The following is a 22,500-nucleotide window of genomic DNA, read 5'->3' as shown; positions in this document are numbered from 1 at the left end:
CTCATACTAAAATTTGACTGTTAGTTTAGAATATGAAAACCATTATATGATCAACATCTTCTAATTTAACTAACAGTCTTACTAGGAATTATATCAAATATCAACACTTGTTGTATTAATATTTGAGTTAATAAGCTTAAATTTGCTTATTTTTACTTAGTTTTGTCTTCACTTTTTCATTTCTGCTAGGAAACTTTCATACAAGCAACCATTTTTATAGAGTACTTGTTGCCGCAGCTCTAACAAGCGCCTCTAAAATTTGACTGTTAGTTTAGAATATGAAAACCATTATATGATCAACATATCCTAATTTAACTAACAGTCTTACTAGGAATTATATCAAATATCAACACTTTGATGTATTAATATTTAATTTAATAAGCTTAAATTTGCTTATTTTTACTTAGTTTTGCTTAGCTAAAACTAATTTTCATACATTTTTATATGTGTGCGGCCTCAGTGCAATGTTACCTCCTTGCACTTCATTGGTCGCAACACATTTTTCGTATGAGAAATTTTCTCATACTAAAATTTGACTGTTAGTTTAGAATATGAAAACCATTATATGATCAACATCTTCTAATTTAACTAACAGTCTTACTAGGAATTATATCAAATATCAACACTTGTTGTATTAATATTTGAGTTAATAAGCTTAAATTTGCTTATTTTTACTTAGTTTTGCTTAGCTAAAACTAATTTTCATACATTTTTATATGTGTGCGGCCTCAGTGCAATGTTACCTCCTTGCACTTCATTGGTCGCAACACATTTTTCGTATGAGAAATTTTCTCATACTAAAATTTGACTGTTAGTTTAGAATATGAAAACCATTATATGATCAACATCTTCTAATTTAACTAACAGTCTTACTAGGAATTATATCAAATATCAACACTTGTTGTATTAATATTTGAGTTAATAAGCTTAAATTTGCTTATTTTTACTTAGTTTTGTCTTCACTTTTTCATTTCTGCTAGGAAACTTTCATACAAGCAACCATTTTTATAGAGTACTTGTTGCCGCAGCTCTAACAAGCGCCTCTAAAATTTGACTGTTAGTTTAGAATATGAAAACCATTATATGATCAACATATCCTAATTTAACTAACAGTCTTACTAGGAATTATATCAAATATCAACACTTGATGTATTAATATTTGAGTTAATAAGCTTAAATTTGCTTATTTTTACTTAGTTTTGCTTAGCTAAAACTAATTTTCATACATTTTTTATATGTGCGCGGCCTCAGTGCAATGCTAGTTTGCACTTCGTTAGTCGCAACACAAAGTTTTCATACGTTTAAGTGTTTTTACCTTGCATTTCGATAGTAGAAACACATTTTTGAAGTATTTTGAAAATTTCAAAACTTTCATATAAGTAGATGTTGGTACTTGTATGAAACTTTGTCAGTGTCAGTTAGCTACGCTTAGTGGTTTTGTATGGCTGACCAAAGTTTTCATACATTACCTAAAATTGTTTTCTGACTCGCTCACCTCACATGGCGAAAAATGTATGAAGATACAAACTTTCATACAAGTACAAGATACAAACTTTCATACAAGTACAAAGTTTCATACAAGTAGAAACTTTCATACAAATACAAACTTCCAAACAAGTACAAAGTTTCATACAAGTAGAAACTTTCATACAAGTACAAACTGTACTTGTATGGAAGTTTGTACTTGTATGAAACTTTGTCAGTGTCTTTTAGCTTCGCTTAGTGGTTTTGTATGGCTGACCAAAGTTTTCATACGTTTAAGTGTTTTTAGCTTGCATTTCGTTAGCAGCAACACATTTTTTAAGTATTTTGAAAATTTCAAAACTTTCATATAAGTAGATGTTAGTACTTGTATGAAACTTTGTCAGTGTCTATTAGCTACGCTTAGTGGTTTTGTATGGCTGACCAAAGTTTTCATACGTTTAAGTGTTTTTAGCTTGCATTTCGTTAGCAGCAACACATTTTTTAAGTATTTTGAAAATTTCAAAACTTTGATATAAGTAGATGCTAGTACTTGTATGAAACTTTGTCAGTGCCTGTTAGCTACGCTTAGTGGTTTTGTATGGCTGACCAAAGTTTTCATACGTTTAAGTGTTTTTAGCTTGCATTTCGTTAGCAGCAACACATTTTTTAAGTATTTTGAAAATTTCAAAACTTTCATATAAGTAGATGTTAGTACTTGTATGAAACTTTGTCAGTGTCTTTTAGCTTCGCTTAGTAGTTTTGTATGGCTGACCAAAGTTTTCATACGTTTAACTGTTTTTAGCTTGTATTTCGTTAGCAGCAACACATTTTTTAAGTACTTTGAAAATTTCAAAACTTTCATATAAGTAGATGTTAGTACTTGTATGAAACTTTGTCAGTGTCTCTTAGCTTCGCTTAGTGGTTTTGTATGGCTGACCAAAGTTTTCATACGTTTAAGTGTTTTTAGCTTGCATTTCGATAGTAGCAACACATTTTTTAAGTATTTTGAAAATTTCAAAACTTTCATATAAGTAGATGTCAGTACTTGTATGAAACTTTGTCAGTGTCTGTTAGCTACGCTTAGTGGTTTTGTATGGCTGACCAAAGTTTTCATACGTTTAAGTGTTTTTAGCTTGCATTTCGATAGTAGTAACACATTTTAGAAGTATTTTGAAAATTTCAAAACTTTCATATAAGTAGATGTTAGTACTTGTATGAAACTTTGTCAGTGCCTGTTAGCTTCGCTTACTGGTTTTGTATGGCTAACCAAAGTTTTCATACGTTTAAGTGTTTTTAGCTTGCATTTCATTAGTAGCAACACATTTTTCAAGTATTTTGAAAATTTCAAAACTTTCATATAAGTAGATGCTAGTACTAGTATGAAACTTTGTCAGTGTCTGGTAGCTACGCTTAGTGGTTTTGTATGGCTGACCAAAGTTTTCATACGTTTCTTAAAATTGTTTTCTGACCTGCTCACCTCACATGACGAAAAATGTATGAAGATACAAACTTTCATACAAGTACAAGATACAAACTTTCATACAAGTACAAAGTTTCATACAAGTAGAAACTTTCATACAAATACAAACTTCCAAACAAGTACAAAGTTTCATACAAGTAGAAACTTTCATACAAGTACAAACTGTACTTGTATGGAAGTTTGTACTTGTATGAAACTTTGTCAGTGTCTGTTAGCTTCGCTTAGTGGTTTTGTATGGCTGACCAAAGTTGTCATACGTTTAAGTGTTTTTAGCTTGCATTTCGTTAGCTGCAACACATTTTTTAAGTATTTTGAAAATTTCAAAACTTTCATATAAGTAGATGTTAGTACTTGTATGAAACTTTGTCAGTGCCTGTTAGCTTCGCTTAGTGGTTTTGTATGGCTGACCAAAGTTTTCATACGTTTAAGTGTTTTTAGCTTGCACTTCGTTAGCAGCAACACATTTTTTAAGTATTTTGAAAATTTCAAAACTTTCATATAAGTAGATGTTAGTACTTGTATGAAACTTTGTCAGTGTCTGTTAGCTTCGCTTAGTGGTTTTGTATGGCTGACCAAAGTTTTCATACGTTTAAGTGTTTTTAGCTTGCACTTCGTTAGCAGCAACACATTTTTTAAGTATTTTGAAAATTTCAAAACTTTCATATAAGTAGATGTTAGTACTTGTATGAAACTTTGTCAGTGTCTGTTAGCTTCGCTTAGTGGTTTTGTATGGCTGACCAAAGTTTTCATACGTTTAAGTGTTTTTTAGCTTGCATTTCGTTAGCAGCAACACATTTTTTAAGTATTTTGAAAATTTCAAAACTCTCATATAAGTAGATGTTAGTACTTGTATGAAACTTTGTCAGTGTCTGTTAGCTACGCTTAGTGGTTTTGTATGGCTGACCAAAGTTTTCATACGTTTAAGTGTTTTTAGCTTGCATTTCGTTAGCAGCAACATATTTTTTAAGTATTTTGAAAATTTCAAAACTTTCATATAAGTAGATGTTAGTACTTGTATGAAACTTTGTCAGTGTCTGTTAGCTTCGCTTAGTGGTTTTGTATGGCTGACCAAAGTTTTCATACGTTTAAGTGTTTTTAGCTTGCATTTCGATAGTAGCAACACATTTTTTAAGTATTTTGAAAATTTCAAAACTTTCATATAAGTAGATGTCAGTACTTGTATGAAACTTTGTCAGTGTCTGTTAGCTTCGCTTAGTGGTTTTGTATGGCTGACCAAAGTTTTCATACGTTTAAGTGTTTTTAGCTTGCATTTCGTTAGCAGCAACACATTTTTTAAGTATTTTGAAAATTTCAAAACTTTCATATAAGTAGATGTTAGTACTTGTATGAAACTTTGTCAGTGTCTGTTAGCTTCGCTTAGTGGTTTTGTATGGGCTGACCAAAGTTTTCATACGTTTAAGTGTTTTTAGCTTGCATTTCGTTAGCAGCAACACATTTTTTTAAGTATTTTGAAAATTTCAAAACTTTCATATAAGTAGATGCTAGTACTTGTATGAAACTTTGTCAGTGTCTGTTAGCTACGCTTAGTGGTTTTGTATGGCTGACAAAAGTTTTCATACGTTTAAGTGTTTTTAGCTTGCATTTCGTTAGCAGCAACACATTTTTTAAGTATTTTGAAAATTTCAAAACTTTCATATAAGTAGATGTTAGTACTTGTATGAAACTTTGTCAGTGCCTGTTAGCTTCGCTTAGTGGTTTTGTATGGCTGACCAAAGTTTTCATACATTTAAGTGTTTTTAGCTTGCATTTCGATAGTAGCAACACATTTTTGAAGTATTTTGAAAATTTCAAAACTTTCATATAAGTAGATGTTAGTACTTGTATGAAACTTTGTCAGTGTCTGTTAGCTTCGCTTAGTGGTTTTGTATGGCTGACCAAAGTTTTCATACGTTTAAGTGTTTTTAGCTTGCATTTCGTTAGCAGCAACACATTTTTTAAGTATTTTGAAAATTTCAAAACTTTCATATAAGTAGATGTAAGTAATTGTATGAAACTTTGTCAGTGTCTGTTAGCTTCGCTTAGTGGTTTTGTATGGCTGACCAAAGTTTTCATACGTTTAAGTGTTTTTAGCTTGCATTTCGATAGTAGCAACACATTTTTTAAGTATTTTGAAAATTTCAAAACTTTCATATAAGTAGATGTTAGTACTTGTATGAAACTTTGTCAGTGCCTGTTAGCTTCGCTTAGTGGTTTTGTATGGCTGACCAAAGTTTTCATACGTTTAAGTGTTTTTAGCTTGCATTTCATTAGTAGCAACACATTTTTTAAGTATTTTGAAAATTTCAAAACTTTCATATAAGTAGATGTCAGTACTAGTATGAAACTTTGTCAGTGTCTGGTAGCTACGCTTAGTGGTTTTGTATGGCTGACCAAAGTTTTCATACGTTCCTTAAAATTGTTTTCTGACCCGCTCACCTCACATGACGAAAAATGTATGAAGATACAAACTTTCATACAAGTACAAGATACAAACTTTCATACAAGTACAAAGTTTCATACAAGTAGAAACTTTCATACAAGTACAAACTTCCATACAAGTACAAAGTTTCATACAAGTAGAAAAAAGTTTCATACAAGTTCACTTGTATGAAAGTTTCTACTTGTATGAAACTTTGTACTTGTATGAAAGTTTCTACTTGTATGAAACTTTGTACTTGTTTGGAAGTATGAAACTTTTTAATACGTTGTTGTTGTTGTTGTTGTTGTTGGTGTTGTTGTTGGTTTTGGTGTTGTTGTTGTTGTTATATTGAACATTTTTATTAACAAGTAGAAAAAAGTTTCATACAAGTAGAAAAAAGTTTCATACAAGTACAAATTTCCAACCAGTACAAAGTTTCATACAAGTAGAAAAAAGTTTCATACAAGTAAAAACTTCCATACAAGTACAAAGTTTCATACAAGTAGAAAAAGTTTCATACAAGTACAAACTTCCATACAAGTACAAAGTTTCATACAAGTAGAAAAAAGTTTCATACAAGTAGAAAAAAGTTTCATACAAGTACAAACTTCCATACAAGTACAAAGTTTCATACAAGTAGAGAAAAGTTTCATACAAGTACAAACTTCCATACAAGTACAAAGTTTCATACAAGTAGAAAAAGTTCCATACAAGTACAAAGTTTCATACAAGTACGCTTGGAAACCCTCACATGACCAAAAATGTATGAAAAATACAAGTTTTATAATGTGTTGAATTTTTACCAATAATACCATGTTGGTTTCTTTAGTAAACTAACTAGGCAATATCATCGAAAATATGATAAATTGTCCATATTGAATTTTTCATATATTTTCTGTCAAGTGAGGTAATAATTTAATATTTTTATACTTATATGAAGATTTTCCTTTGTACTTATATTAATAAAAATGTTCAATATAACAACAACAACAACACCAACAACAACAACAACAACAACAACAACAACAACAACAACAACAACAACAACAACAACAACAACAACGTATTAAAAAGTTTCATACAAGTAAGGTAATAATTTAATATTTTTATACTTATATGAAGATTTTCCTTTGTACTTATATTAATAAAAATGTTCAATATAACAACAACAACAACAACAACACCAACAACAACAACAACAACAACAACAACAACAACAACAACAACAACGTATTAAAAAGTTTCATACAAGTAAGGTAATAATTTAATATTTTTATACTTATATGAAGATTTTCCTTTGTACTTATATTAATAAAAATGTTCAATATAACAACAACAACAACACCAAAACCAACAACAACAACAACAACAACAACGTATTAAAAAGTTTCATACTTCCAAATGTTCCATATTGTTTTTAGCTTGCATTTCGTTAGCAGCAACACATTTTTTAAGTATTTTGAAAATTTCAAAACTTTCATATAAGTAGATGTTAGTACTTGTATGAAACTTTGTCAGTGTCTGTTAGCTTCGCTTAGTGGTTTTGTATGGCTGACCAAAGTTTTCATACGTTTAAGTGTTTTTAGCTTGCATTTCGTTAGCAGCAACACATTTTTTAAGTATTTTGAAAATTTCAAAACTTTCATATAAGTAGATGTTAGTACTTGTATGAAACTTTGTCAGTGTCTGTTAGCTACGCTTAGTGGTTTTGTATGGCTGATCAAAGTTTTCATACGTTTAAGTGTTTTTAGCTTGCATTTCGTTAGCAGCAACACATTTTTTAAGTATTTTGAAAATTTCAAAACTTTCATATAAGTAGATGTTAGTACTTGTATGAAACTTTGTCAGTGTCTGTTAGCTTCGCTTAGTGGTTTTGTATGGCTGACCAAAGTTTTCATACGTTTAAGTGTTTTTAGCTTGCATTTCGTTAGCAGCAACACTATTTTTAAGTATTTTGAAAATTTCAAAACTTTCATATAAGTAGATGTTAGTACTTGTATGAAACTTTGTCAGTGTCTGTTAGCTTCGCTTAGTGGTTTTGTATGGCTGACCAAAGTTTTCATACGTTTAAGTGTTTTTAGCTTGCATTTCGTTAGCAGCAACACATTTTTTAAGTATTTTGAAAATTTCAAAACTTTCATATAAGTAGATGTTAGTACTTGTATGAAACTTTGTCAGTGTCTGTTAGCTTCGCTTAGTGGTTTTGTATGGCTGACCAAAGTTTTCATACGTTTAAGTGTTTTTAGCTTGCATTTCGATAGTAGCAACACATTTTTGAAGTATTTTGAAAATTTCAAAACTTTCATATAAATAGATGTTAGTACTTGTATGAAACTTTGTCAGTGTCTGTTAGCTTCGCTTAGTGGTTTTGTATGGCTGACCAAAGTTTTCATACGTTTAAGTGTTTTTAGCTTGCATTTCGTTAGCAGCAACACATTTTTTAAGTATTTTGAAAATTTCAAAACTTTCATATAAGTAGATGTTAGTACTTGTATGAAACTTTGTCAGTGTCTGTTAGCTTCGCTTAGTGGTTTTGTATGGCTGACCAAAGTTTTCATACGTTTAAGTGTTTTTAGCTTGCATTTCGTTAGCAGCAACACATTTTTTAAGTATTTTGAAAATTTCAAAACTTTCATATAAGTAGATGTTAGTACTTGTATGAAACTTTGTCAGTGTCTGTTAGCTTCGCTTAGTGGTTTTGTATGGCTGACCAAAGTTTTCATACGTTTAAGTGTTTTTAGCTTGCATTTCGATAGTAGCAACACATTTTTGAAGTATTTTGAAAATTTCAAAACTTTCATATAAATAGATGTTAGTACTTGTATGAAACTTTGTCAGTGTCTGTTAGCTTCGCTTAGTGGTTTTGTATGGCTGACCAAAGTTTTCATACGTTTAAGTGTTTTTAGCTTGCATTTCGTTAGCAGCAACACATTTTTTAAGTATTTTGAAAATTTCAAAACTTTCATATAAGTAGATGTTAGTACTTGTATGAAACTTTGTCAGTGTCTGTTAGCTTCGCTTAGTGGTTTTGTATGGCTGACCAAAGTTTTCATACGTTTAAGTGTTTTTAACTTGCATTTCGTTAGCAGCAACACATTTTTTAAGTATTTTGAAAATTTCAAAACTTTCATATAAGTAGATGTTAGTACTTGTATGAAACTTTGTCAGTGTCTGTTAGCTACGCTTAGTGGTTTTGTATGGCTGACCAAAGTTTACATACGTTTATTAAAATTGTTTTCTGACTCGCTCACCTCACATCACGAAAAATGTATGAAGATACAAACTTTCATACAACTACAAGATAAAAACTTTCATACAAGTAGAAACTTTTCAGTACTTTCACAAGTACAAACTTCCAAACAAGTACAAAGTTTCATACAAGTAAAAACTTTCATACAAGTACAAACTGTACTTGTATGGAAGTTTGTACTTGTATGAAACTTTGTCAGTGTTTGTTAGCTTCGCTTAGTGGTTTTGTATGGCTGACCAAAGTTTTCATACGTTTAAGTGTTTTTAGCTTGCATTTCGTTAGCAGCAACACATTTTTTAAGTATTTTGAAAATTTCAAAACTTTCATATAAGTAGATGTTAGTACTTGTATGAAACTTTGTCAGTGTCTGTTAGCTTCGCTTAGTGGTTTTGTATGGCTGACCAAAGTTTTCATACGTTTAAGTGTTTTTAGCTTGCACTTCGTTAGCAGCAACACATTTTTTAAGTATTTTGAAAATTTCAAAACTTTCATATAAGTAGATGTTAGTACTTGTATGAAACTTTGTCAGTGTCTGTTAGCTTCGCTTAGTGGTTTTGTATGGCTGACCAAAGTTTTCATACGTTTAAGTGTTTTTAGCTTGCATTTCGTTAGCAGCAACACATTTTTTAAGTATTTTGAAAATTTCAAAACTCTCATATAAGTAGATGTTAGTACTTGTATGAAACTTTGTCAGTGTCTGTTAGCTACGCTTAGTGGTTTTGTATGGCTGACCAAAGTTTTCATACGTTTAAGTGTTTTTAGCTTGCATTTCGTTAGCAGCAACATATTTTTTAAGTATTTTGAAAATTTCAAAACTTTCATATAAGTAGATGTTAGTACTTGTATGAAACTTTGTCAGTGTCTGTTAGCTTCGCTTAGTGGTTTTGTATGGCTGACCAAAGTTTTCATACGTTTAAGTGTTTTTAGCTTGCACTTCTTTAGCAGCAACAAATTTTTTAAGTATTTTGAAAATTTCAAAACTTTCATATAAGCAGATATTAGCACTTGTATGAAACTTTGTCAGTGTCTGTTAGCTACGCTTAGTGGTTTTGTATGGCTGACCAAAGTTTTCATACGTTTAAGTGTTTTTAGCTTGCATTTCGATAGTATCAACACATTTTTGAAGTATTTTAAAAATTTCAAAACTTTCATATAAGTAGATGTTAGTACTTGTATGAAACTTTGTCAGCGTCTGTTAGCTACGCTTAGTGGTTTTATATAGCTGACCAAAGTTTTCATACGTTTCTTAAAATTGTTTTCTGACCCGCTCACCTCACATGACGAAAAATGTATGAAGATACAAACTTTCATACAAGTACAAGATACAAACTTTCATACAAGTACAAAGTTTCATACAAGTAGAAACTTTCATACAAGTACAAACTTCCATACAAGTACAAAGTTTCATACAAGTAGAAACTTTCATACAAGTACAAACTTCCATACAAGTACAAAGTTTCATACAAGTAGAAACTTTCATACAAGTACAAACTTCCATACAAGTACAAAGTTTCATACAAGTAGAAACTTTCATACAAGTACAAACTTCCATACAAGTACAAAGTTTCATACAAGTAGAAACTTTCATACAAGTACAAACTTCCATACAAGTACAAAGTTTCATACAAGTAGAAACTTTCATACAAGTACAAACTTCCATACAAGTACAAAGTTTCATACAAGTAGAAACTTTCATACAAGTACAAACTTCCATACAAGTACAAAGTTTCATACAAGTAGAAAAAAGTTTCATACAAGTACAAACTTCCATACAAGTACAAAGTTTCATACAAGTAGAAAAAAGTTTCATACAAGTACAAACTTCCATACAAGTACAAAGTTTCATACAAGTAGAAAAAAGTTTCATACAAGTACTTGTATTTATAATATAATTTTCATACATTTTTATATGTGCGCGGCCTCAGTGCAATGCTAGTTTGCACTTCGTTAGTCGCAACACATTACAAAAGTATTTTGAAACTTTTAAAACTTTCATATATATACTTTCATATATATATGTTATGTTCGGACCTGTTAAGTTTTCTTGTGTTGAGTCAAATTATGCCGCAGGCTCCACTCCTGATAGTGCCCTTCCGTCAATTCCTTTAAGTTTCAGCTTTGCAACCATACTTCCCCCGGAGTCCAAAAGCTTTGGTTTCCCGGGAAGCGACTGAGAGAGCCGTAGCTACACCCAATCGCTAGCTCTAACTTTCGTTCTTAGTTTTTATAGAGGATTTGTCGCACCTAACAAACGCCTCTTTATATATAATTTTCATACATTTTTATATGTGCGCGGCCTCAGTGCAATGCTAGTTTGCACTTCGTTAGTCGCAACACATTTTAAAAGTTAGTTAACGAGGCATTTGGCGATCTTAAGGGAGTCATAATTACTCCCGCCACCGTTTACCCGCGCTTACTTTAATTTGGACACCGTAACATTACGTTCGGTTCATCCCACAGCGCCAGTTCTGCTTACCAAAAGTCGCCCCCCACTGGGCACATTATATCATATAACTTCAACCTTCATATCAAAAAAGGTGAGGTTCTTACCCATTTAAAGTTTTTAGTTGTAGATGACCATACGATCTGCATGTTTATCTAGAGTTCAACCAATATAACAATCTATAAAGATCGCTTGGTTTTAGTCTAATAAAAGCACACGTTCCATAAGGTCCGTGTTTATATTATTGCATGTATTAGCTCTAGAATTACCACAGTTATCCAACTAACTGTTAATGATCGATCTATGGAACCATAACTGACTGATGCCTTTTGCGGTTTCACTTTTAATTCGTGTGTACTTAGACATGCATGGCTTAATCTTTGAGGCAAGCATATAACTACTGGCGGGATCAACCAGAATTATATTTAAAAAATATAATAAAAATTATATTTTTTGTGTTTAATGTAAATAATATTACTCTGCATATGCAAACAATTTAAATAATGAAAGTGAACAAGTTATATATATATGAGCTTCGCTAATATATTTTGTGTAAGCGGCCTAGGTAAGGAAAACCTCACTTACTTTCATTGGTCGCTTAAAACACATCTGTATAAATATATCGACTTTATTAGCCCAAATATAATAAAGTTCAGCTAACAAAATTTTTGTTGCTTTATTTGTGCTGTGCTTCATTGTAATATTTCATTTACATTTTTCTCTTTGTAAATAATACTACCGTACAAGCAACAATTTAAATAATGAAAGTGAGCAAGTTATATATATATGAGCTTCGCTAATATATTTTGTGTAAGCGGCCTAGGTAAGGAAAACCTCACTTACTTTCATTGGTCGCTTAAAACACATCTGTATAAATATATCGACTTTATTAGCCCAAATATAATAAAGTTCAACTAACAAAATTTTAGTTGCTTTATTTGTACATTATTATAATATTTCATTTACATATTTCTCTTTGTAAATAATACTACCGTACAAGCAACAATTTAAATAATGAAAGTGAACAAGTTATATATATATGAGCTTCGCTAATATATTTTGTGTAAGCGGCCTAGGTAAGGAAAACCTCACTTACTTTCATTGGTCGCTTAAAACACATCTGTATAAATATATCGACTTTATTAGCCCAAATATAATAAAGTTCAACTAACAAAATTTTAGTTGCTTTATTTGTACATTATTGTAATATTTCATTTACATTTTTCTCTTTGTAAATAATACTACCGTACAAGCAACAATTTAAATAATGAAAGTGAACAAGTTATATATATATGAACTTCGCTAATATATTTTGTGTAAGCGGCCTAGGTAAGGAAAACCTCACTTACTTTCATTGGTCGCTTAAAACACATCTGTATAAATATATCGACTTTATTAGCCCAAATATAATAAAGTTCAACTAACAAAATTTTTGTTGCTTTATTTGTACTTTATTGTAGTAGATTACAATATTTGCTTTTTCATCATTTTTATAGAGGACTTGGCCCCTAAACAAGCGCCTCTCTTTATATTGCATATTTTAAATATGCATATTTTTATAAGATGATTACATCAAAACAATAATAAATTGGAAAATTAATTCCAATAAATTGTTTTCGAATCATCAAGCAAAGGTTAAGCTTCAGTGGATCGCAGTATGGCAGCTGCTCTACCACTTACAACACCTTGCCCGTTACCAAAGTCGTTTACAATTGATTCTAGGCATTGTCATTGTATTAAATAATGTTTTTATATATAACTAGCGCGGCATACGGGTGATATTTGAATCCTCCCGCATTTGCTATGTTATAAATAACATTGGCATCACATATATTCATTTTGTCGTTTATAAATTAAATTTATAAACTTTAAATGATTTAGAGAAGCCATACAATGCAATTTGCCCCATATTTATCATTGCAGTCCAGCACGGATACAACCTTAGAGGCGTTCAGGCATAATCCAACGGACGTAGCATCATACCACTGTTCGCTCGAACAAGTATTGTACCATTGGTCCGTACCTGCGGTTCCTCTCGTACTACGCAGGAATGCTGTCGCAATAATATTTTGTCATTAGTAGGGTAAAACTAACCTGTCTCACGACGGTCTAAACCCAGCTCACGTTCCCTTGAATGGGTGAACAATCCAACGCTTGGTGAATTTTGCTTCACAATGATAGGAAGAGCCGATACCGAAGGATCAAAAAGCAACGTCGCTATGAACGCTTGGCTGCCACAAGCCAGTTATCCCTGTGGTAACTTTTCTGACACCTCTTATTAAAAACTCTTTAAACCAAAAGGATCGATAGGCCGAGCTTTTGCTGTCTCTGTGCGTACTGAACACCGAGATCAAGTCAGCATTTGCCCTTTTGCTCTATGTGTGGTTTCTGTCCGCACTGAGCTGGCCTTGGGACACCTCCGTTATTATTTGAGAGATGTACCGCCCCAGTCAAACTCCCCACCTGGCAATGTCCTTGAATTGGATCATACCTGAGTGTTGGAGTTATACCAAATTTTAATTATGATAATAACATCGAAAAATGTTATCATTTCTCATTAAAATATGTTTACAATTATATAACAAACTCGTGGTACTTTGATCAAGAAGCTTGCATCAAAACCCAATACCATAAGATATATAAATATATCCTTAATATGGCTAGGCAATGATACACGTTCCACTTAATCAAGTAAGTAAGGAAACAATAAGAGTAGTGGTATTTCATTGACGATAAATAACCGAAATTATATATCTCCCACTTATACTACACCTCTTATGTCTCCTTACACTGCCAGACTAGAGTCAAGCTCAACAGGGTCTTCTTTCCCCGCTAATTATTCCAAGCCCGTTCCCTTGGCTGTGGTTTCGCTAGATAGTAGATAGGGACAGCGAGTGTAGGTTTTACGTGAGTGCCTGTCTTCGAAGACCTAACCTCACGCATGTACCAAGTACACAGGTCAAAGCGGGTCTGACCAGCCCCCAAGGCTCGCTTACCTTGGTACCAATCGATGATGTGAGTGGACACATCATCACCTTGGTGGGGTTGGAGGCCTATCTAACACCTCTTCCATTCTATGGGTCATGGCACCCGGTTGCAATGCAACTCCACATTCGAGCTGACCAACTCTTACCGCATTCGGATATCAACCACAGCCACCACGATGCTCCCAAAGGGGCCAACCGCAATGAACAGAAACGGAGCAAGCTCCGCGGGCTATCTGTTCCCCGTGGTACCACTTTAAAGTCTTGGTCTGACTTTCGCAGCCGAAGCCACTTCCGGTTGAGTATCCACCTACTCCGGACCGGCCGCCTAGGGGTGAGGTGGGGTTAGAACCCCCCCCACATCCACGAACACACACACAAATTAACCACCACGGTCACCACCACGTCTCCTCCGTCTAAACACCTCAAAAGCATACCTATTGAGCAAATCAATAGTCCGACTAGTGGAGAGCGCTCCACTCACATCAACTCTACCTTCATCAGCATTGACCCCAAAACTACCCAAATCCCTTATGTCCGAGTACTCCGGGCACTCGCACAACACATGCAACCAATCCTCATATGCAGCCCCACATACACACCCCTCCGTTTCGCTCAAGCTCCTCTTATGCAAGAATGCATTAAGAGGACCATGACCAGTAAGCAGAAAACCCAGGCTCAGACTAAATCTGAAGTCTGGATTTTCCGCTACAAATGAAACGTCCCGGATGTACCCGTACGTTACCCTGCCGTTGGGACTATTGTCCCAGCGCTCCTGCCACTTCCCTCTAACCACCCCTTCTAATCGACGCCTATTTTCCAACCATCCACTCTCCACATTATCGTCGGCGGCCCATTCATCCTCCAACAGCGGCAAACTTGCCCTCCTTCTCAGCCTGAAGGAAACAGCAAGCTGTATAACCACCAGGTCGAGAGGGGGTGCACCAAGAAGCACCTGCATCGCATCCGTGGAAACGGTACGACACAAGGGCAAGCATGGGAGCATCATGCACCTCTGTATGCTCAGCACGCGCCTCTGACCATGAGCAGTCATGACCGTTCGGTACCATATGGCGGCACCAAAAGTAGCGCATGCTACGAATAGGCCACGATATATTGTACGAACGGCACGGCGACTCAGGCCCCAGTCACTCCGAATGATTCGTCGTAACTGCCCCGAAACACTCTGCATCCTATCCCTGACAGCATCCAAGTGTGGCAGGAAGTTCATTCGCTCACCCATTGTCAGCCCCAGGTATTTGACTTTCGTCGCGTACCTGATGCTAAACCCGCCGATACGGACAACCGGTGGGCGATTCTGTGACAATCTGCCCTTGAGCAGCATCATCACAGTTTTGTCCACCGAAATCTCTACGCCAACATGGGCGCCCCAGCCAGCCACTACTTGACATAGTGACTCGCTGGTACGCTCAATGCTGGCGCGAGAATCCCCCTCTACTAATAAGAGGAGGTCATCCGCATAGGCGCTGAATTCGCAAAGATGCTCGAGTTGCCTTAACAAGGAGTCCATCATCATGTTCCATATATATGGACCACAGATGGATCCCTGCGGACAACCACGAGCCACCTCCCTTTCCACACTTTCGCAGGCACCAACGATAGTAGCTCGCCTGTCCGAGAAATAGCTCTGCCACAAAGCAATTTCCGGGCAGTCGAGCTCCACTAACCGCTCGATAACCCTGTCCCAGCGCAGGAAGTCAAACGCCCCCTTGAAGTCAATAAATATGCCAAGGGCATACTTATTGGAGCTTCTCTCTACACAGTCTTGGACATGCATCCAGGCGTCTTCAATGCTGCGTCCTTTCCTGAACCCAAACTGTCTATCCGATTGGTTACCCCCAACTAGCTCCTGAAGCCGCTCAACCATAACCCTCTCCAGCACTTTACCAAGCACTGGAAGAAGGCTGATACCTCGGTAAGACCGAGGATCAGATCTTATTTTGTCAGGCGACTTCAGAAGAACGACAACCCTAGCAGCTTTCCACTCACGTGGGAAGTAACCCTCCCATATGCATTTGTCATAAACGGCTTCCAAGTATTCCGGAATAAACTTCCACAAACACTTGCACATTTCTCCGTTTATTCCATCCAAACCCGGAGACCGTTTAGACCTAACCAGGCCAAATGCATAGTCCAACTCTTCAACTTCTAGTGGAGGTACAGGTACGTCTTGTGCAAGGGGAGGCACCTGGACCTCCGCCCTAGGAAAGAACCCTTCAATAAGCAGCTCCGAACATTCCCTCCATGTTGATATTGTTCGCTCGCCCACACGGAGGGAATTAACTTCGGTCTGGCGGCGACCCCTACAGATCTTGTAGACCTGTCCCCAGGGGTCGTTCGAATTTTCAGACACGAAGTTGCGCCATTGTTCCTCTTTCACCTCTACAACCATTCTCTTATACTCACGCGTTTCCACACTTAATTGACTTCTAAGCTGGGACAGACCATCGGAATCGATATGCCGGGCGCGTTGAAACCGACGTCTCAGGCGCCTGACAGATCTCCTCTTCTGGGTCAGTTCGCGCGTCCACCACCTGACACAGCGAAAACGCTCCTTCTTCCACCTTTCGAACATGCTGTCATTGACCCGCCAGATACAGGCGTTCAAGAGGGCAATCTGCTGATCTACTGGGAGCTCTGCAAATACATCGAGGGGTGTAGCAGTCACCTCCTGCTCGACGTATAACCCGTACAGAGTCCAATTTGCCCCGGCAGTACGCCACCCCATTACGGAAGGCGTACCAAGCATATCCGGGGTGGTACGGGGAGCAACCACAATCTCAATGAGATTATGGTCGCTTATCCCCTCACCACCCCTTACTCTCCATCCGCAACTGAACGCTCTCGCTGCTGGCTCATTCATCAGAGTAACATCAATGTCACTCCTTCCCATGGGCCCATCGAACGTGTACCACCCACTCGGTTCGTTCACAACATGAACGTGAGAGGTGAGTACCCACTCGCCCAACGCCTCGCCCCGTCCATGACTAGCATATCCAGGAGAAGTCCTGGATATTTTGCTATGCCATATAGGGGATACGGCATTGGCATCCACACCAATGATAACTGGCGTGCTACTCGCAAGTAGTAGCACCGTATCGAGGTATCGGATGTATGGTTCCATGGGTTCTCCAAACTTACAATATATGCTTGCAAAGACGGCTCTCCCGAAGGAGCCCTCAATGCTCACACATATTCCCCATTCAGACGCGTTCAACAACAAGCATTCATAATTAGGCTCATTCACCACAACCGCAGCATTGCCCCGAAGGTCACAGAAGGACCTAAACCCTCCAGGAAGCCCTCTCACCACACCATTGGTAGTGTAGGGTTCCTGGAGCAGGGCAATACTGCAACTCTCCTCGGCCATGCGCGCCCCCAATTCACACACAACGGAGTACGCTCCCTGACAATTGAGTTGAAGGACTAACCCCATCAATGTCTGGCGAGTGCACGGGCAACAACGGCAGCATATGTCGGGCATTCCGCCGACATCATAAGATGTGCGGCGGGTCTGCCCCTGAATGCACAATTTCGGCAATGCACCCCGTTAGGGCACTTTGCCTCAATATGCCCTTCCTGTCCGCACCTCCGACAGACGGCAGCCTTCAACCCGCAATCCCTCACCTGGTGGTCAAAACTCAGACAGCGGAAGCAGCTATAGGTTTGACTCTCCGGCCGAACCGGGAAGGAAAACCATTTGATGTAGCAGCGGCCCGCATCCAAGAGGGGGGACATTAACTTGTCCGGTCCCTCCAGGGTGACGGTCACCGTTGCTCCATCGACGTCTGCCTTCCAAGGTCGACTGATCAGCCTAACCTCTGACTTCTGGCACTCAGGGTCAACCTTCGCGAGGTTCAGACGGAAGACCTCCTCCATGAATTCATCAGGGGAGATTTGCGCGTAAACCCCCCGAATGATCACCCTAGTGCCTTGCTTCCGGTTTTCGCTCACTTCTAATCCCACCTCGGAAAACTTCTTGTTAGCGAGGACTTTGTCCCGCTCCTCCTTGGAGGGTAGGCGAATAACTACCCCCCCCGACCGCACAGGTTTCACTTGGTGCACACGTACACCAAGTGTCGGCCCAACCTCCTTATTTATCTTCTCCACTACCTCTTTTGCAGAGACCCCGGGTTTGCCGCCCTTGACGACCGCCGACCAGGTATGGAGCGGCTTTGGTACAGCAGGCGCAGGTACGATGGCAGCCGGGATCGTCGTGACCGGAGGCGGCATCGCCAAACGATCTGCGGCGGCAGGTCCACCGCTTCGCGGGGATGCACCTCCCAGCATGACGCCCCGCAGTGACATCGCCTCAATTTGTCCGCGGAGTCGGGCATTCTCGGCTATAGCCGTCATTAGGAGGCCCTCATATTCTGAGGAAGCCTCCATCAGCCTCTCAGCAGACTTGAGGTCTGCACCGCTGTCTCCAAAGACCACCTTGCTAAATCTAGCGGTGATCCTCTTTAGGGCAACAACCCAGGAGCCGTCCACTCCAGAGGCAGCTCTCGAAGCACTAGCGCTCCCTCCAGCTGCAGGGGATCCCCCGCTCGCAACCTTACCTCCAGCGGACTGGCCGCCGGAAAGCTCGGTGCCAGCGGGTGGTCCACAGCTGTCAACAGCGCCAGCACCCTTCTCCCCAGAATTCTTTCCCCTTAACTCCCCCCCTAAAGACTTCGCCGGCTCGTTTGCGTCATTGCCCGCAGATTTACCACCGTCGATTGCACCCTCAACGTCGGCAGCAGTCTTTGGCACGCCATCGGCTGCTCTACCTTCGGTTGAGGGGCCAGCGACAGTAGTCACCACGGACTCAGCAGCGAATCCGGCACCCCCCACTACATCTGATTTGTCCCAACTTAAGGGACATACCCCGGATACCCCGGATTCGGGCAGACTGGGTAAGTCCGCGTCGTCGTCGGATTTCGGGAGAACACTCTCCTCATCCTCTGACTTCGCGGACTTACTCGGCCCGCCCTTGCCTCCCCGTTCAGCGATTTTTGAGGTGGTCGCCCTCCCCGACGCCACCGGTATCCCCGACTTACCCGTCTCCTTTACCGCTTTGCGACCGGGTTGCACGGCGGTAGCCTTCCCGGTGTTCGTTTTAAGGAACTGCCGCGAGCTTACCCCTTTTTCGTCCCCCGAGGTCGACCCATCAGCGGCGGCCGCAGAAGCACGACCTCCGGCGGAGCGCGGCCCCGGACGCTTCCTAACACCGCCCCTTGTACCGCCCTTCATTTCCCCAAAGCGCCTGCCGCCAGAGACAAACTTGGTCACACTTGCACGACACGGATGTGGAAGTAGTCACCAGGAGAAGACCGATGCCCACTGGGCGAATGTAGGCTGTCCTAAATTAGAGGGCTATAACCACTCGGAACCAGTGGTCAGCAGCAGTAGCAGTCCAACCCGTCAGCTATAGCAAGACGCGGTGACGTAGCTCGTACGCTGTTTGTCAGCAAAATGCTGACGTGGTCACTACCAACGCCCCGACGGACGGAACACTGTTCCCCGTATCGGGGACGAGTCGACCGGCACGAAGCTACGCCGAGCTGAACGGACAGACTATAAATGCTACAGCTGATACTGCCACTAATTCGAGTTTGGGTTTATGCCCCCTTACGCAGGCAGTCCACAATTGCTCACTGAGCGAGTAGACCAACACTGGTCCCAAGCGGAACAGTGTATAGTCACACACAAGTTTTCACCTGGGTACTCACACACAACCGGTTTAATGCGCGCACACACACAAGTCTACCTCCACGTGCAAGCACTTTGAGGTTAGGGTGAAAATTGGTAACAACCAAAACACGCGCACAGAAATTAGGGCTCCGCCGGAGATTGACCTTCGGCTGACCGCTAACTTGGGGCTCCAAATGTCCAATACTTACAGTAATTGTTGTAATTGCTTACAGCAAATAACACAAACAAAGGTTTTTACTGCTTTGTTTTGCTACACAACGCACTGATCACACTCTCTTAGTATACACACTGAATTTTTTTAGCACAACTGTCCGCGACTACAAAACACGTCTGTACACAGCAAAATCCACACTCAGAGTGAGAGTAGATAGGGACAGTGGGAATCTCGTTAATCCATTCATGCGCGTCACTAATTAGATGACGAGGCATTTGGCTACCTTAAGAGAGTCATAGTTACTCCCGCCGTTTACCCGCGCTTACTTGAATTTCTTCACTTTGACATTCAGAGCACTGGGCAGAAATCACATTGTGTCAACACCCGCTAGGGCCATCACAATGCTTTGTTTTAATTAGACAGTCGGATTCCCCAAGTCCGTGCCAGTTCTGAATTGATTGTTAATTGATAATCGTTATAATTTAAAAAGAATATATAACACTTAATAAAAAAATGTATATAACTTTAAAAATTTTAGCAAGAAAGTTCCACAATTGGCTACGTAACTACTATCCGGGGAACAAAAACCGAAGTTTTCTATTTACCCAGAACGAGTACATAAAACCATGATATTGCTTCCCAATCAAGCCCGATTATCTCAATCTTCAGAGCCAATCCTTATCCCGAAGTTACGGATCTAATTTGCCGACTTCCCTTACCTACATTATTCTATCGACTAGAGACTCTTCACCTTGGAGACCAGCTGCGGATATCGGTACGGCCTGTTGAGAAGTTTGCGTGACCCCACCATAAATTTTCAAGGTCCGAGGAGAAAATATCGACACAACAGTAAATGTCATGCTCTTCTAGTCCATCTACCATATCTCTCTTCGAAAGGACTATAAAACAGAAAAGAAAACTCTTCCGATATCTCTCGACGGCTTCTTTATGGTCGTTCCTGTTGCCAGGATGAGCACAAGGCCCATTTTTAATAACAAACGGATACTCAACAGGTTACGGAATTGGAACCGTATTCCCTTTCGTTCAAAATTATTCAAGTGTTTAAATTTTACTATAATATATATATATATATATATTTTTTTTTTTTTGTAATTTAAACTTGAAAATTTTCGGCTTTCGCCTTGAACTTAGGACCGACTAACTCGTGATCAACCACTGTTCACACGAAACCCTTCTCCACTTCAGTCCTCCAAGGTCTCATTCGATTATTTGCTACTACCACCAAGATCTGTACCAATGGCGGCTCCATGCAGGCTTACGCCAAACACTTCTATGCACACCATTGTACCCTCCTACTCACTAAAGTTTCAAAATTTATAATTCAATCGAAATTGTATTATAAATCATCTACTTTAGCGGTAATGTATAGGTATACAACTTAAGCGCCATCCATTTTAAGGGCTAGTTGCTTCGGCAGGTGAGTTGTTACACACTCCTTAGCGGATTACGACTTCCATGTCCACCGTCCTGCTGTTTTAAGCAACCAACGCCTTTCATGGTATCTGCATGAGTTGTTAATTTGGGCACCGTAACATTACGTTTGGTTCATCCCACAGCGCCAGTTCTGCTTACCAAAAGTGGCCCACTGGGCACATTATATCATAACCTCAACCTTCATATCAAGAAAGGTGAGGTTCTTACCCATTTAAAGTTTGAGAATAGGTTAAGATCGTTTCGACCCTAAGGCCTCTAATCATTCGCTTTACCAGATAAGATTATTTTACATAATTTTAAAATGCACCAGCTATCCTGAGGGAAACTTCGGAGGGAACCAGCTACTAGATGGTTCGATTGGTCTTTCGCCCCTATACTCAATTCTGACAATCGATTTGCACGTCAGAACTGTTTCGGTCTTCCATCAGGGTTTCCCCTGACTTCAACCTGATCAAGTATAGTTCACCATCTTTCGGGTCACAGCATATATGCTCAAGGTACGCTCCAATTAGAGGTATAAATAATAATAAATTATTATTATACATAATTATATAGAACGCCCCGGGATTGAATTAATAGACTATAATTAAAATAGACTAAAAATTAATCCCATATATTTTAAGTTAAGTTAATTATGCCATTAGGTTTATATAAAATAACCCAATGACTTGCACATATGTTAGACTCCTTGGTCCGTGTTTCAAGACGGGTCCCGAAGGTATCCTGAATCTTTCGCATTGTAAATCATATAAATGCATACAATAAATATTAAAATCAATGATTTTAAAATTATTGTAAAATTCATAAATGAATTTTAGCATTATATATAATAAATCTATCAACACTTTATCAAATCATTAGGCATTTATTTAATATTAATAAGCTATAAAGCAAATTAATTAAAATAAACTTAAAGCCAATGATCTTTTGATAAATAATTTATATGTTAATAGATTACAATGTCCTTATATGAAAAAAATGCACACTATTTTTATAATATTAATAAATTAATATTATATATATAATGATGAATTTTTCATAATGGATATTCAGGTTCATCGGGCTTAACCTCTAAGCAGTTTCACGTACTATTTAACTCTCTATTCAGAGTTCTTTTCAACTTTCCCTCACGGTAC

At 38.2% G+C, this 22,500-nt stretch overlaps 1 pseudogene; it reads right to left on the bottom strand.

Annotated features, from left to right (window-relative positions):
• Positions 1–12,672: 12,672 nt before the first annotated feature.
• Positions 12,673–22,500, bottom strand: part of LOC137236127 (large subunit ribosomal RNA) — a 10,189-nt pseudogene continuing 361 nt past the window's right edge.

Source organism: Eurosta solidaginis, unplaced genomic scaffold (genome assembly GCF_040869045.1).
Source record: "Eurosta solidaginis isolate ZX-2024a unplaced genomic scaffold, ASM4086904v1 ctg00001329.1, whole genome shotgun sequence".
Lineage (NCBI taxonomy): Eukaryota > Metazoa > Arthropoda > Insecta > Diptera > Tephritidae > Eurosta > Eurosta solidaginis.
This window is presented reverse-complemented; position numbering and strand designations above follow the sequence as displayed.